The sequence below is a fragment of the Lathyrus oleraceus genome, chromosome 1 (assembly GCF_024323335.1).
Source record: "Lathyrus oleraceus cultivar Zhongwan6 chromosome 1, CAAS_Psat_ZW6_1.0, whole genome shotgun sequence".
Taxonomy (NCBI): domain Eukaryota; kingdom Viridiplantae; phylum Streptophyta; class Magnoliopsida; order Fabales; family Fabaceae; genus Lathyrus; species Lathyrus oleraceus.
This window is the reverse complement of record NC_066579.1, coordinates 100,718,130-100,733,874: the sequence shown is the minus strand read 5'-3', so window position 1 is coordinate 100,733,874 and position 15,745 is coordinate 100,718,130. Positions and strand designations below refer to the sequence as shown.

General features: G+C 34.4%; 1 long non-coding RNA gene across 1 annotated transcript; it reads right to left on the bottom strand.

Annotated features, from left to right (window-relative positions):
* Window positions 1-13,604: 13,604 nt before the first annotated feature.
* LOC127119433 (uncharacterized) lies at window positions 13,605-15,472 on the bottom strand. Its single transcript, XR_007802824.1, has 2 exons — window positions 14,878-15,472; window positions 13,605-14,756 (listed from the first exon to the last, which is right to left on the bottom strand). It is a non-coding gene; the product is annotated as an uncharacterized LOC127119433 (long non-coding RNA).
* Between the last annotated feature and the right edge of the window lie 273 nt (window positions 15,473-15,745).

The following is a 15,745-nucleotide window of genomic DNA, read 5'->3' as shown; positions in this document are numbered from 1 at the left end:
TCGTGTAGGAAATGTTACTAAAACAATAGTAGATGAGCTACAAATAAATGATGCAATTTTTATGGAGAATAATCCACTTGTGAATGAGGTTATACAAAACATTTTAGATGATACTAATGGATCAGATGAACAAAAACATAGATGTTGAGAAAACGACTACTATGAAATAGAAGAGAAAGAAGAAGTACATCAAATATCTAAAAAATGTGAGATTTATTATTCTAAAATTGTTACAAAATTTAGTGAAGAATCAAGAAATGGAACAAACAAATGAACAACTAAGTAGTACAATTAATATGCATCCTAATATTATTCATGATATCAAGATTTTAAAGAATTGAATGATTAAAATTGTTACATACACTAAGCATTCGATTCAAGTCGAGAGGAAATTTTTTTTTTATAGAAGTGATATCTATGACAACAAAGAAAAATACGTCAAAGTGATTTTGATTACATAACACATTATAAAAAAGATGGTAAATTTATATAATTTGTTAAATTCTCTATTATTTATTTTTATTTTATTTTATTTTTATATATTTCTTTTCTTTTCTTTCTAGATCAAATTGAGTCCTCAGTTTTATACTTTTTTTCTTACTAATAATATAAGTTTTTATTTTTTTAAATTAATAAATTAATTACTAAATGTAAAATATTTCTAAAAATAAAAATATATATATTTAATTTTCATATTGTTATATTCAAGATAATTAATGAATATAAATAATTCTCATGAATATAGAAATAAAATGTAAATATCTATTCAAATATTCTACTTTTATAATAGTTTTAAAATTTTAATAAATATTAATCAAATACATTTTATAATTAAAAAATTAAGATTAAAATTCTAATTTGTAATTTATATAAAACTTATTCATAAAAATAAACTTTTAATTTATAAAAAAAACATCAGCTCTAAGAAATTACTACGAAAATAAAATTGGATAAGTTTTTCACAGATATAATAAATATTTTGGAGCAATGAAAATAAATTTGAAACTCATAAAGAGATATATTTTCGTTACAAAATAAAACACATAAACATATTTAAACTTGTTTTCCATACAAAGTTAAATATATTTTTTAGTTTTAATTACAGTTTTGGTATTTCTATTTTATCCAATTCACAAAAATAATCATTCTATTTTAAATTAAAACAATTTTGATTCCTTTTTTCATATCTTTGTAATTAAAATTAATGATATTTTTATTTTTTAAATTACATATTTCTTGTTAAACATGACAAATCATCGTATATAAACATATTACGAAACTTTAAGAATAAAAATATAGATTAAAAAATAAATATATCATCGATTTTCTATAAAAAATATAATAGAGAAATCAAAACTGTTTGAATTTTAAATAAGAGGATTAATTTCGTGAATCAGATGAAATAGATAGATCAAAATTATAATTTAATCTATTTTTTATTACTATAGAATATAACTTTTTTTTTGTTTCACATAGAATTTTATTTAATATTAATTGATACTTTATTTTTATAAAGATTAAACACGTTGATTTTTGTCAAAAAGAAACACAAGGATTAAAAGCACTTGTTTTTATAATGTTTTTAAAATAGTGAAGAAAAATAGACAAAAATGTATGTAGAAATGAAACCTAAAGAATTACACTATAATTTTACAAGGATTACAAATATATTTGAGTCGTTAAATAAATTAAAGTTTATTAAATTTAAAGAAGAAGAAAATGCTACACTAACTTTTGGCATCCCATATAGTTTATTTATTGCAAATTGCAATGTAGCGGTGGAATAGGCAACGAGATTTGTCCCCACTAGATATTTCCGTTTCAATGCTCTGTTGAGAAGCATCAATTGATGCCACCTTTTCATTCTCACCATTTCTATTATACTAATAAATAAATGTTAGTACATTGTACTAGTTATATAGCAATTTCTAAATTCATTAAATTTCATTTTAAGTTTTCTTTTTCTTCACAAATTCCCTCTACTAAAAATAATCATATTCGACACATTACTAGACACTAAATATAAACACTTCTCTCACATGAATATTAATATGTTACGGGAGTTATTAAACTACCTGAAATTTATTATTTTAAATATAAAATTAAATATAACTTTTTCCGTATTAAAATCAAATATAGAGATCGAAGATCTGAACTTCTGACGTGGTAGAGAGGGATTAATCTGCAAGATTAGCATTTAGTATTGTTAGTGCATAAATATTTTGGATAAAGAGCGTATAAGAGAGAAAAATAGAGTGAAAAATAATTGTATTTATTAAAATTGTACTAAAGAGAATTATCTACATATGTATTTATATACAATAGGTTACTTGTAACAAAAGTAGTTAGTATAACAAATTAACTAACTTGTTAACCAAATAACTAATGATATGTTTGGATTGGTGGTATGAGATGGAATGAAATGGAATGGAGTGGTAACTAATGAGATTCTATTGTTTGGATTTGCAAATAATCAATGGAATGAAATGGAACATGATGGAATACATTCAATCCAATTCCATTCAAATCTCTATTTTTTGTTCCATCCAATTTGGGGTGTATGTGATGGAATGAGACATTTTAAATAAAATAACCAAACAATGAAGTGAGATCTATATTCCATTCGCTCCACTCCATTTTGTTCCGTCATGTTCCATTCTGCTACGCTCTGTTATGTTCCATCAATCCAAACATAGCCTAACTAACTTGAATTATATCACAACATGCCCCTTTTATAATCCAAGTTTCTAAATACAAACTAATCATAATCGGTATGAATTATTCATAATTTCTTTCTCAAAGTCAGGAATTTGTCGATCTTCAATCCTTTGGTGAAAATGTTGATCAGTTGTGCTTCACTTGAGCAATGCATCACTTCAAGTTCACTTTGATTTACCTTCTCCCTTAGGAAGTGAAATCTATCCTAAATGTGCTTACGCATTCCATGCAAAACTGGATTCTTTGCAAGATTAATGGCTGACTTATTATCGATCTGCAGCACCAGAGTTTTCTTTACTTTGACCTCCATCTTATCCAATACAAATTTGATCCAGATTGTTTGACAGGTAGGATATGATCTTGATATATACTCGGCCTCACATGATGATAATTCCACTACAGGTTGCTTTCTCGAGGACCATGAGATTGAGGCACAAAATACTTGAAAGAAATAACCAGTTATATTTATTTGATCTTCTTTATCTCCACACCAATCAACATCTGAATAACAATTAATCACAACTTCTTTGCTTTTAGAATCTCGTGAAAACAGGATTCCATAGTTTATTGATCCTTTTAGGTATCTCAGGATTCTTCTTGCAGCCTTCATGTGTGACACCTTTGGTTCATCCATGTATCTGCTTACCAATCCGACTGAGAAACCTATATCATGTCTACTATTGTGAAGGAGAATTGCGGTCCAAAACGCAGCGGAAATTAAAATTTCTCCTTTAGAGATCCTTACGAATGGTCATGATCAGTGATAGAATATTTACCTCTTGTGACGGTTGAAACCTTTGGTGCAGATCTCTTGTGACGATCAAAACCTTTGATGCAAATCCACGAAGCGATCACGAACGTTGAACGATGACAACGTCTCTACTCAGTCCACACGAACGAGTTCCTTCAATCTCAGTGCTAGCTGGTACGAATGAAGGCTTTGAGTGAGAGAAAGAGTGATAGAAAACGAAAATAATGCAACCGCAAATTTTTGCTTCTGCACAAGGGTTCTATTTATAGAACCACTTGTGTGGGCTTCAAGCTAAAAGCCCACTTAAGTGTATTTTGGCCCATATCTTATAATATGCCCAAAATCACTTAAGCCCATGGTACCTTACCATATTTCGTATTCTACTCAAGTCCACCGTACCTTACGATGTTCTATAATTCACTTAAGGGCACCGTACCTTACGTTATTCCTTAGTTACTCTATCTCTCATCAATCCGTCCTTTGTGTGTGACCCTGTAGGTTTTCGTGACGTTGGCAATTATATTAAATCACGCATTTAATATAATAAACAGTGAGCGGTATCTAGCAGCACATCACTGCTACCCAAGACACGAAAATGTCATGTGATCTGACAAAACCATCTGTGATAATAATTATGTGTATAATTACCCTTTTGCCCTTATGTCTATATTGAACACAAGGCATAGACCGTGTCATCCTTGTCCAGTTCAATATTGGGCCCATAGACATTTATCCTGTTATGCAGGATGGGCAAATTCCATCTAGGTCACTCATGTCCCTCAGCATGCTTTGTGGAGTACCCATCAACTGTCTTTATGGTTATCCAATTACGGACAACGTTGGATCAGCAATAAAGCACTCGACTCTACATCTAGGGTCCATAGTGGTTTCAGGTCGAAGAGTGGAACACACTATTATCACCATGAGAATAACTTATGACACCTTGCATAACTTTCTATATAGTATTCTCATAGCGGGTCAATCCGGTATAAATATTACTCCTAATATTCATACCTATGTTTAAGACTTGATAACTCTTTATCCATGATCCACGAGATATGATCATCAGTCTACAAACATAATAGTCTTAATGCTTTAATGTTATCCCACTTCACACTAAAGCTCGACTACGGATACTTTAGGAATAGTGTCCTTATGTTTAATGTGTTCTCATGATTAAGTCACACTTAATACATTAAACGGACTATCTATTCCAGGGACTTTATTAATCAACCATAATAAAGAGAATGCCTTTTATTATTCGATACAAGTACCAAAATGTATTGGCCTCTAGGGCTTACACCAACATATTGCACACATACCTCATAGATCCTACAATTTATTTAACAATGTGACATCAACATTGCCCTCTTTTCCATGCTTCTCCAGTTTCAGATTTGGTTCGATTGGTGAGGATGCAAAATTTGAATCCTCCATTCTAAGTCTCTTGATTATTTATTTGACATATTTTCGTAGATGCAGCATCATACCTTACTTAGTAATTCAAAATTCCATGCATATGAAATATGACAAGTTTCCCACATCCGACATTTCAAATTCCTTATTCATCAGCTCTTTGAACTTCGATAAGTTCTTCATGCTATTTCTCATTACTAGTAAGTCATCGACATATAAGTAGATGATTGTTATACATTGTTCCATGACTTGTACATAGACATCATACTCAGAAAAGCATTTCATGAAACCCAACTCGACTAATTATGATTCGATTTTCTTGTTCCATGCATAGGTGCCTGTTTGAGACCATAGAGGGCTTTGTACAACTTTTACACTTTTCTTGCCTCCTTTTGTATCACAAACCCAGAAGGTTATGTGACATATACAACTTCATATAGAGGACCATTCAAAAATGTTTATTTCACATCTAAGTGAAATGTCAACCAACCTCGCTTGCATGTCAAGGCTACCACCAATCTGAATGTCTCCAGTCTTGCTATTGATGCATATACTTAAGAGTAGTTGAGTCCTGCTCTCTGAAGAAATCCTCAAGATACTGATCTTTCATTATGTCTTGTAATCGACCCACAAGATTGTGCTTCGACTTGAATACCCATTTTACTTCAATAGCTTTTGTGTGTATTGGCAATTCAAATAGCTCTCATGTATTGTTTCTTTCGATCGCTTGTAACTCTTAGACCATATATGCCTTCCATTGTTTATCCTTTAAGGCCTCACTATAGTTAGTTGGTTCATCACCTGCAAGTAAAGCAAAATGAACCAATTCTCCATCTAGTGTGACTGCATCATCACCAACCACTTTACAGTCTTGAAGTCTTGATATGAGAACACTAGTTCTTTGAGGTATTTGGCTAGCCAGACCCTGTCTATTGTCTATTTCGACTTCGATTGTGACTGGAATGTCATTAGTTAGAATTTCTTCTTGCTCACAACTTTCTTCATCAATTCCATAACTCATCAATGGCTTGTTAGTTGCATCACCTGAATTCTAATCCCAAATAGAGTTCTCATCAATCACAATGTCTCCATTCATCATGATCTTATCATTAATTGTATTGAATAGTCTATAAGCTCCAGCCTTATGATAACCTACCAGGATCATAGGTTCACTTTTATCATCAAGCTTCCTTCTTCTTGCATTAGGAACATGTTTGTAGCAAATAGATCCAAACACCTTTAGATGACTCATTGATGGTTGTTTGCCACTTCATACTTCTTTAGGAACCTTGATTTTTAGTTTCTCGGTAGGGAACATGTTCAAAATATAAACAGTAGTGGTAACTGCTTCGCCCTATAAGTATTTTGGCAAGTTCTTTTGCTTTAACATACATCTATCCATATCCAATATGGTCTTGTTTCTGCTTTCTTTTATTCCATTATGTTGAGGCGTGTAAGGAGTGGTTACCTCATAATCGATACCATGTTCTACACATAATTTCTCAAATATCTTGGATCTATATTTGCCACCTTCATTTGATCGCAAAACTTTGATCTTCTTTTCACTCTGGTTTTCGATAAGCATTTCGAATCTCTTAAAGATTGAAAATACTTCTCCTTTGCGTCTGATCACATAAATCCAAACATTTCGACTATACTCATCGACAATGAGAAACAAACTACTTTTTCCACCAATGGTATGATCCTCAATTGGGCCACATACATTTGAATGTTATACTTCTAGTATGCATGAGGATCTTATTGGCATAGTCAAATTGAAAGACTTTTTGGATGGCTTCCCTACTAAGAAACCTTCATAGAGTTTGTCGGGCATCACAATACTTGGTATACCAGTTACCATATCTTGAGTAATAAGTTGATTGAGTGACCTAAAATTCAAATGGCCAAACCTCAAATGCCACAACCAATTATGCTTATGGTCGACAACTGTTTTTAGGCATTGTACCTCAGTCGAACTGATCATGGTATTAAATGTCCTATTCTTCGACGTATGAGGTTTTATGACCAAGTTATTCCGAATGTCGGACAATTCTAAGGCTCCATCTTTCATAACCACTAAGAAAACTTTTTCGACCAGTTGTCCAACACTTAGCATATTGCACTTCATTCTAGGTACATAGAGTACATCTTTGGTCATAGCTTTTACTCCATTAATCCTTTGAATAAATATATTGCCAGTACCTTTTTCCAGTAACGAGCTATTATCAGCAAACTTGACCCTGCTCTTATTTGAATCACCGAAATCAGCTAACCACACTCTTCGACCAATCATGTGATTCGAGCAACCTGTATTGAGGAACCAAATCTTGGAGTCGACATGCTCATTTGCAACTGCAACCATAAACACCATAGAGTCTGAATCTTGACGTGCAAGGTTTTCTCCTTCATCATCCTTGCCTTTTGTCGCTCTCTTGTCTTTCTTGTACCAATAATTCTTGGCCAAGTGACCCCAATTTTCACAATTATAGCACTTCACGTTTTTCTTCTCATGTTTTTATTTCTGATATGAGGTTCTTTCTCCTCTTTTCGAGGATTCAGAAGCCCTATCATCAACCTTATGCTTTTGAGGGTTCAACCAAGACTTCTTGCTCTAAGTATTGTCTCTTTTGTCTTTGAACTTGTTGGAACCACCATGCTTTTTCCATGTCTGGGCCTGCAATGCTTGTATCTAATCTTGAACCCATTTTCTCTCTACAATCCTTAACTCATGTGTCTCCAACAAACCAACCAAATCTTCCAGTTTCATGGTTCTAAGATTTTTGGGTTCTTGAATGGCTATGATAAAGTGATCAAAGTGAGAGGTCAACATACGCATTACCTTCTCAAATATCATCTTATCAGTTAAGACTTCACCACAACCTTTCATGAGATGGACAAGATAATGCACATTTGAGACATAGCCTATAATCTTTTCATCTTCTCTCATCTGCAGTAATTTATAGTGCCTTCACATCGCTTGCAACTTGACTACTTTAACCTTCTCACCTATTTTGTAATACCTAACAAGAATATCGCATGCCTCCTTCGCTGATTCAACATGAGAAATCCGATCAAATTTCGACGCATCTACCATATATTGAATACATAACACAACCTTGCAATCTTTATTATTGGCATCCTTATGAATGATTCTTTGAGCATCGTTTACATTGTTAGCAAGCTCAGGAACACCATTAGTAACCACTTTTAGAGTTTCATGAAAACCAAATAATGTATGCATTTGATTACTCTATCGAATCCAATTTTACCCGTCAAGAATTAGAAGAGAATTGGGAATATTATTGCTATAATTCATCTTTGTAGCAATCACGATTCACAATCCCTAGAAACATGACCACCAACATGCACTTCTTGAGTACACAATCAAGAAAGTGAACCAGAAGTTTTAGATACCAATTTGTTAATGCAAAAGCACTTTGGGTAAGGAAGGAATAAGAGAGAGAGAGAGAGAGAGAGAGAGAGAGAGAGAGAGAGAGAGAGAGAGAGAGAGAGATAAGTAATTGTATTGGATTAAAATTATACTGATGGGAGTTATCTACACATGTATTTATATACAATAGGTTACTTGTAACCCAAGTAGCTAACATAACAAACTAACAAATTTGCTAACCAAATAACTAACTAACTTGGATTATATCACAATAAGCATTATACAACTCAAGTTAGTAAATGAGAGAGAAGAATGAATTCAAATTGAAATTGAATTTAAAACTTAGTACATGAATTAGCATCTTCTATATATATAGTAGAGAGGAAATAACTACTTTCTATTAGTTAGGATTGAATTGCGGAGAGTCATTGTATACACTTGATGTTTGGATCTCATGTGTTCACTAGCAGGATGGTTCTCGTGTGTTGAGAATATTATGGAAGGATTGCAGTTCCTCTACAGTGGTTTCTCGGGGTCGATATGATCGACTCAAAACAGTTACCCCCAAGCCATTTCATATGCGTAGAAAGGTGAGGATTTGTCGTGTTAGCCTCAGCTACCGACCACTCTCTTATTTATATTTGGAAGATTTGTTGTTCCTTTAATGACTCATACTTCAAACATCTTTTTGTAGGCACCATCAACATGACCCTTGGGAACTAAAACACTTGAGTGTTACGTGTGAATAATTTGACACATTTGATAAATTCTACATCCTTTTGCATGTTATCGTATAGTTCATGAAGAGTAAATGTTGTATTTATTTGAGTCATTTTACCCAAATTGATGTTATCTTCCTTTCTTCTGATATTTTTCTTTTCTGTGTCCAGAAAAGTTAGTGCATTATGGGTAAAAACTCACAGAAGAATGCTCATAAATCCTAGAATAATGCTCAATCTTCTTGAGTGGAATCTGTCTATTCTTCCATCATTTCTGTTATTTTCCAAAGAAGGGAATCTTTATGGAGCCTTTCTTGAAGTTTTACCATATTAGAGTTAGGGTTTTTAGACCCCTAACGTGAATGAAAGGATATGCAGCGAGTATGGAGATTGTGTCATTCCTTTTTATGAATGAACTATCTCACTTATGGCTATTTGTCTGCCTTTTACTGTTTTTGAAGTAGAAGTTCCTAGGAATCTGGTGATGGCTCCTTCACAACTTCATCCAGCAAGTTGGGTGCACATGAAAGTATACCAATATTGGTGCGAATACTTGAAGAGAAATCCTTCTGTGACCTTTTTCTTCCATTTCTTTTGATGTCAATATGGTTCTGTGACTCGAACATGGGGTAGAGAGTTAATTTATTTAGTGTTGATCGTTTGGGGCTTTAAGACTCTTTCTGGGTTGCATCCTTTCAAGGATCGATTCTTTCTGGGTACCCCTATTTACCTAGATGATCATACTACAACTTACGCTATTGGGACAAGAGTGAAGGGAAGATGCGTGAGTTATTCCTCTAGTACTGGATGGAGAGTGATTTCCTTATAGGAAACACGGTATATGTATATAAATAAGAAGAACTTTCTACTGAAGATATATATTAGAATAAACAGCTAATGAGCTTCATCAGTGACATGGGTTATCTCGTGGGTGGTCTACCCTCGGAGGAGGCCGATTGAAAATGCTTGTAGCGCCACATTGATATTCAATTGTTGATGGAGGCTCGTTCTTGGGAAGAGAGAAAAGTCATATTTGGTAGGTTCCGAAAGCTCTTGGCTTCTTTGTCTTTAATGTGCTTATTCATGACATATTTGATGTGACCATGACCGTGTGCAAATCTGATGAAAGATGAAGTACAACTTCAGCTCTTAAGGCAGAGAATCTGGCCCGTAGGGACTAAAGCGGACCCCTTTACTGTGAGGGCAAAGGTTCTTAGTCCTTGTTTTAATGATGTCAAACCTTTTAGTAGCTCATATTGTGTATTTTGGACGGTTTCATCATATCATAGAGTGCATTCATTCTCTAACATGCTCAAAGTATAAATTTAATGTGTCTATGCATATAGGAGCATCTCATATATGTCAATAATGCACTTGATCATTGTTGGTACCTTAGGTCCATAAGAAAATGGTTGGGACTGACCAAAATACATCTCAAAAACTCATTTTTGACCATTTAAGAACTTTGAGTCGACTCATGCCTTAGAGAGGTCGACTCATTCATGCATATCATATTATGTGTAACTCACGGGTCCGATCAGGTCGAGTCATAGACCGACTCATTCCTGGAAAAACAAGATGAGTCAACTCATCCACCTATTGCGTCGACTCATAACTTGTTTTATTTGAATCATGTTGTTGCGGGTCTGAACAGGTCGAGTCATAGGTCGACTCATTTATGGAAAAACCTATTTAAGTCGACTCATCTCCTATTTGAGTCGACTCTTCTCCTATTTTATTTGAGTTGTTTTGCTGCGGGTCTGAACAGGTCGAGTGCCCAGTGTGAACAGGTCGAGTGGTTGCTGCTTTTATTCTTTTTTCTGTTGTGTATTTTTGCAAAAATATTCTGCTGTGTTTTTGACTTGGTCTATGCATCATATATATATTCCTGAGTTTCTTTTTCAACAGTAAACAAGTAAAGTGAAAGATATACACTAAAGTTCCTCTTCATCTTCATTCTTCATTGCATGTTTCAACAACTACACATAACAATTTTTGTTGATCATAGTGCATTGTTGTGGTAATAACGTCCAAATAGGATTTTGTATCTTAGTTTGGGTAGGGCTTTGAGTGAGTGTTTCTTGAATAAAATATTTGGGTTTTATCCTCCAAGATTTGGGGTTTTTTTCATAAATCTTTGCTTCACAGATCCAACCGAGTGAAAGGTTTGAAGAGCGGTGGGTTCATTCGAACGAGTAACGGTAAACGGGGGATTATGATGAAAGGTTTGGGACCAAGCGTGTCACGATCGAAATCAGTCGAGCTAGAGTTTTGGAGAACTTGGAGTTCTTGCAATAAGGTAGCTACAATTGGAGGTCTGTTAGGAACGTTTGAAGCACTTGGTTCAACTCGAATCAAGGGGAGAGAAGTAAATAGAATTTGCAACAACACTTAGGTTTGCTTGGTGGTGATCATTTCTTCTATTATATAAACTTTTCAATTTGATAATAAATATCTCAATTCTAGTTTTGGAATTGGAGGCAGACGTACCCTAAGCGGGGACGAAATGGGAATTGCCTAAACAAATCTGGTGTTGTTCTCTCTTTCTCTAACTCTTTAAATTCTACATAAATTGAATCTTGTGTGAAATTAATTGTAAACTTCATCTCGCTTAATTTTTGTGCATTAAAGTTGTTCGATAAATGGTTGCAATCACTTTGATTGCAACTAAGGAAAATTTTGCATAATTAATTCTAGTGAAATCAAGACTTGGTGTAGTGTGCACACCAAGTGTTTGATAAAATTAACTTCACACAAGTTTATCAATATTTTGCTTGTTTTCTCATTGTGTTAACTCATCATTGGTGGTAACTATATCAAGGATTTGTGTATTTGATCGATTGATTAAGATTGTTATTGATTATCTTTATCTTAGTCATTCCATTAGGTTTCTCGCATATCCGATCTTTCCAATAACGAATCGTTTAGACGATCGTGGTCTAGGGAGCTTTCGCAACCTTTAAAAACAATTTTAAAAAACGCTAAATTTTAAATACTGATATATTCAACCCCCCCCCCCTTCTAGATCAGTACTATCGTCTAACAAGTGATATAACGAGCATCAGTTCGTCTAGTGCTTCGCATATAACTGTTTAGAAAATGAGTAACGATCCTAAAGGGGCGTACAATAGAGCGCCTATTTTCACTAGTGAATACTACAGTTATTGGAAAGATTGTATGCATATTCATATCAACTCTATTGATATGAAGGTATGGAAAGTCATCCAAGATGGTCCTATGGAAATAACTATGACCAATGTGGATGGTGTTGTTATACCTAAACCTGAAGCAAAATGGAATGAAGAGGATGAGAAAAGGTATATATATGATTGGAAAGCCAGAAATATGATCATCACCGTCTTAGGTGTTGATGAGTATTATATGGTTTCCCATTGTACTAGTGCTAAAGCTATGTAAGACTCATTGCAAATTACCCATGAGGGAACCAATGATGTCAAACTAGCTAGAATCAACATTTTGACTCAAGAATTTGACCTTTTTCATATGAAGGATGGTGAAACCTGTAGCGGTAAATTCATGACCATTAAGCTATGGATAATCTTAACGTCAATTAAATCAGAGTCGCCACTGCGCTTTTATTGTTTCCAAGGGAAAAGTACGAACAAACCCAAAGATAAGAAGTTTTCAAATTAAAACTAATAAAATGCCAGAGATTGTCATACCCTGAAATTTGCTCCACCCTTCACATAATCCTATAGGTCGTTGGCCTGACATTTGCATATCATCTTCATACATTTCATTTGAATAAGCATGGCTCAATCCAATTTATGAGTCACGGTAGGGGAATCCATCAGTTCATGGCCTGTTATCATGACAGTCATCATTTCGTCATCGTGCCAATAATTGTTCCGATTAATTCTAACGTCGTATTAATTTCAATTTCAAATTAACTTTTGAAGTTGAATTGATTTTGAGGTTAGATGTGGTCTTTGAAAATAAATTTGGTTTTAGAAATCATTTCGTTCTTTTTCGAATTGATTTTGAAGATTCAAGTTGAGTTGTACGGTCCAAGTTGATTATTGAAAAGTCGAATTGGTTATTGAAAATTTAATCGTTTTTTGCATAGAGCCCATTCATTTCTTTTTGTGAAGCCCATTTATCCATTCATATCCATTTCTAATTTTCAAATCCAAATATCCATATCCATTTAGTTCATCCATTCATATCCATTGCTAGTTTTCAAATCCAAATATCCATATCCATTTAGTTCATCCATTCATATCCATTGCTAGTTTTCAAATCCAAATATCCATATCCATTTAGTTTATTCATTCATATCCATTTCTCATTCTCAAATCCAAAACCCAAAATTCATTTAATAAACCATTACAAATTAATCCATTTCAATGGTCCCATTTAATCCATAATCCAATTTCAATTAACTAATATCCAAAACCATTTAACCAATCCAATCATTTGTATTATCCATAACCAATTTTTTTTAGACCCAATTGTCCATTGAACAATTCCATTTTTCATTGTTAATACATATCAAAGTCAAGAAAAAAAAATGGGAAAGAAAGGACAATTGGAAAATGGCAACGCATAAAGCCAAAGTGCAAGATACAGTGAAAATCCAAAAAGCTGCTAAAGCAAGAAAACTGCAAACTCATAAACTGATACTTAGCACATTAAAAAAGTTACAAAGCCCAAGCCAATAAGTTGCAACTGCTACAAGCTATGCTAAAAGCCAACGCGCAAAACACGACAACAACTCAAGCCGAAGTTGCAGCTAACACTTCCAACATGCTACAAAGCCAATGCGAGCTGCTAAATAAACAAGAACTCACCATCCATGAGCCAAACGCAGTTGCACATGCAACAACGGAAACAACCGAGTGCAACATGAAACGATGAAATGTGAAATGCAAAACGGCAACGAGATTCAAAACGCAAGCAAGACACAGCTCAAGCCAGCCTGCGTAAACAACTTCCAAGCCAAATTACTTCCAGCTACTACAGAAGCTTCTACATTAAATCGAAAGCGCATCAAAGCCAAAAGCGCATAATAAGCCAATAACAGTACAACTCCAAAAGCTGCTAACAAAGCCAACAAGCTCCAAACGACCATGCAAATATCAGCTGCAAAATGCGCAATCCAAAAAGAAACAAGACAAACGCAGAGATTCCGAAAAAAAATGCAGCTCACCAACTCCAAACAAGCGCAGTTTCCAAACATGAGTTGCGTAAGCCAACTAGCTACCAAAAGAAATAAGCTACCAAAAGAAATAAGCTGCAAAACGGCAAGGCAATGGCTAGCTGCATAATTAATGAATTCAAAACACAACTTACCAGAAGCGCCACAACTAATCCAAAGTGGCGTGAACAGTGCGTAGAATAGCATAATAACTAACACAAAGTTATGACACGTCGCTTCAAAACACAACAAGATGAAGTCACAACTCAAACGACTCCAAACAAATCGAAAACGCAGAAAGAGTTTTCTATAAATACATGTTTAAGCAGTGAAGATGGGGCTCTCAAAAAATTTCCAGAACTTTTTCCTCTCTCTTCCTCCTTTCCTCTAACTGAATCTTCTTCTTACTTCAATCTCCCATAATTGTTCTTTCTCAACCTTCACCACGCTCAAACAACCTTCAACCTCACCTTTAATCTTCTTCTTGAACTCGCAAAAGAGATAACCGGCTTCGAGTATCTTCTTCGTAAATCCATCTGAAGAACTCCTCATTCCCCGTGCCTCCACAATCCCGCGTCCATTTTCATCAACGTGCCGATTATCCTGCAGGTCGAATTGTAACTCAACATCACCACAACAAGTATTGTAGCACCATAGAAGAAGAAGAAGAATAGGAGAAGAAGAGTAGGATCGAAAGGGAAGGAATAGCGGAACAGAAGCTTACCTGAAGATTTCTTACATTCCTTCGTCTTCTCGAGTTCGTCGGTAATCGAGGAATTCCTCGTCTTCGAAGGTTAGTTAGATTTCATTCCTCTTTGTAAATCTTCTCGTTGCGATGTAGCTGTTGGTTTAAGAAGTCAAGTCCCTGCGATTTGGACTCCAGATCACTCTTCTTTTTCGTTTTATTTTCGAATCCGAGTTTAGGATCGGTAGATCCTTTTTGGCTCCAATTTGGTTGATCAGATGAGATCCAAGGCATCTAGATTGAGGTGTGAGGGAGCGATTAGGGCGCTGGTTGTACTCCACCGCCGCCGAAGAAGAGTTTTGGCGCGGAAAAGCTTTGAACGTCGGCATTCCTCCATTGTTCCATCTTGCGTGTTGCTGAGAGTGACAAATGCAGAAGGTGTTGTTGACCTTTTGTCCCTTGTTGTGCGTACTTTGGGCCGCCAATTAAGGCTCAGACTGAGTTTGCTTTGTGTACACCCTCCACGAACCATTAAACCCCCATGCGTTCGGGCCTAATCCCTTTCCAGGCCCGTTCTGCATTTGTGAATCTTTTCACATTATTGTTGTTAGTTTAGGTTTAGGTAATTAGATTAATGGATGATTTTATAAGCTAATTGGTTATTAGGATTAGTTAAGAATAACAGTTAATAGTAACTAGGATAGTCATTGTTTAGAAATTAATTTCGATAAATACTTTAGGAAATAATTAGATAATTTTATGTAGAGTTTTAATTGATAATTTTGTTTAGGAATTGATTTCTGATATTTGTTTAGAATTGGTAATTGTTTAGATTGATATTTGGTTAATATTTTAGAATTGATATTTTTGTTAATTGCTTTCTTGAAATATTATTCTACTTTGATCT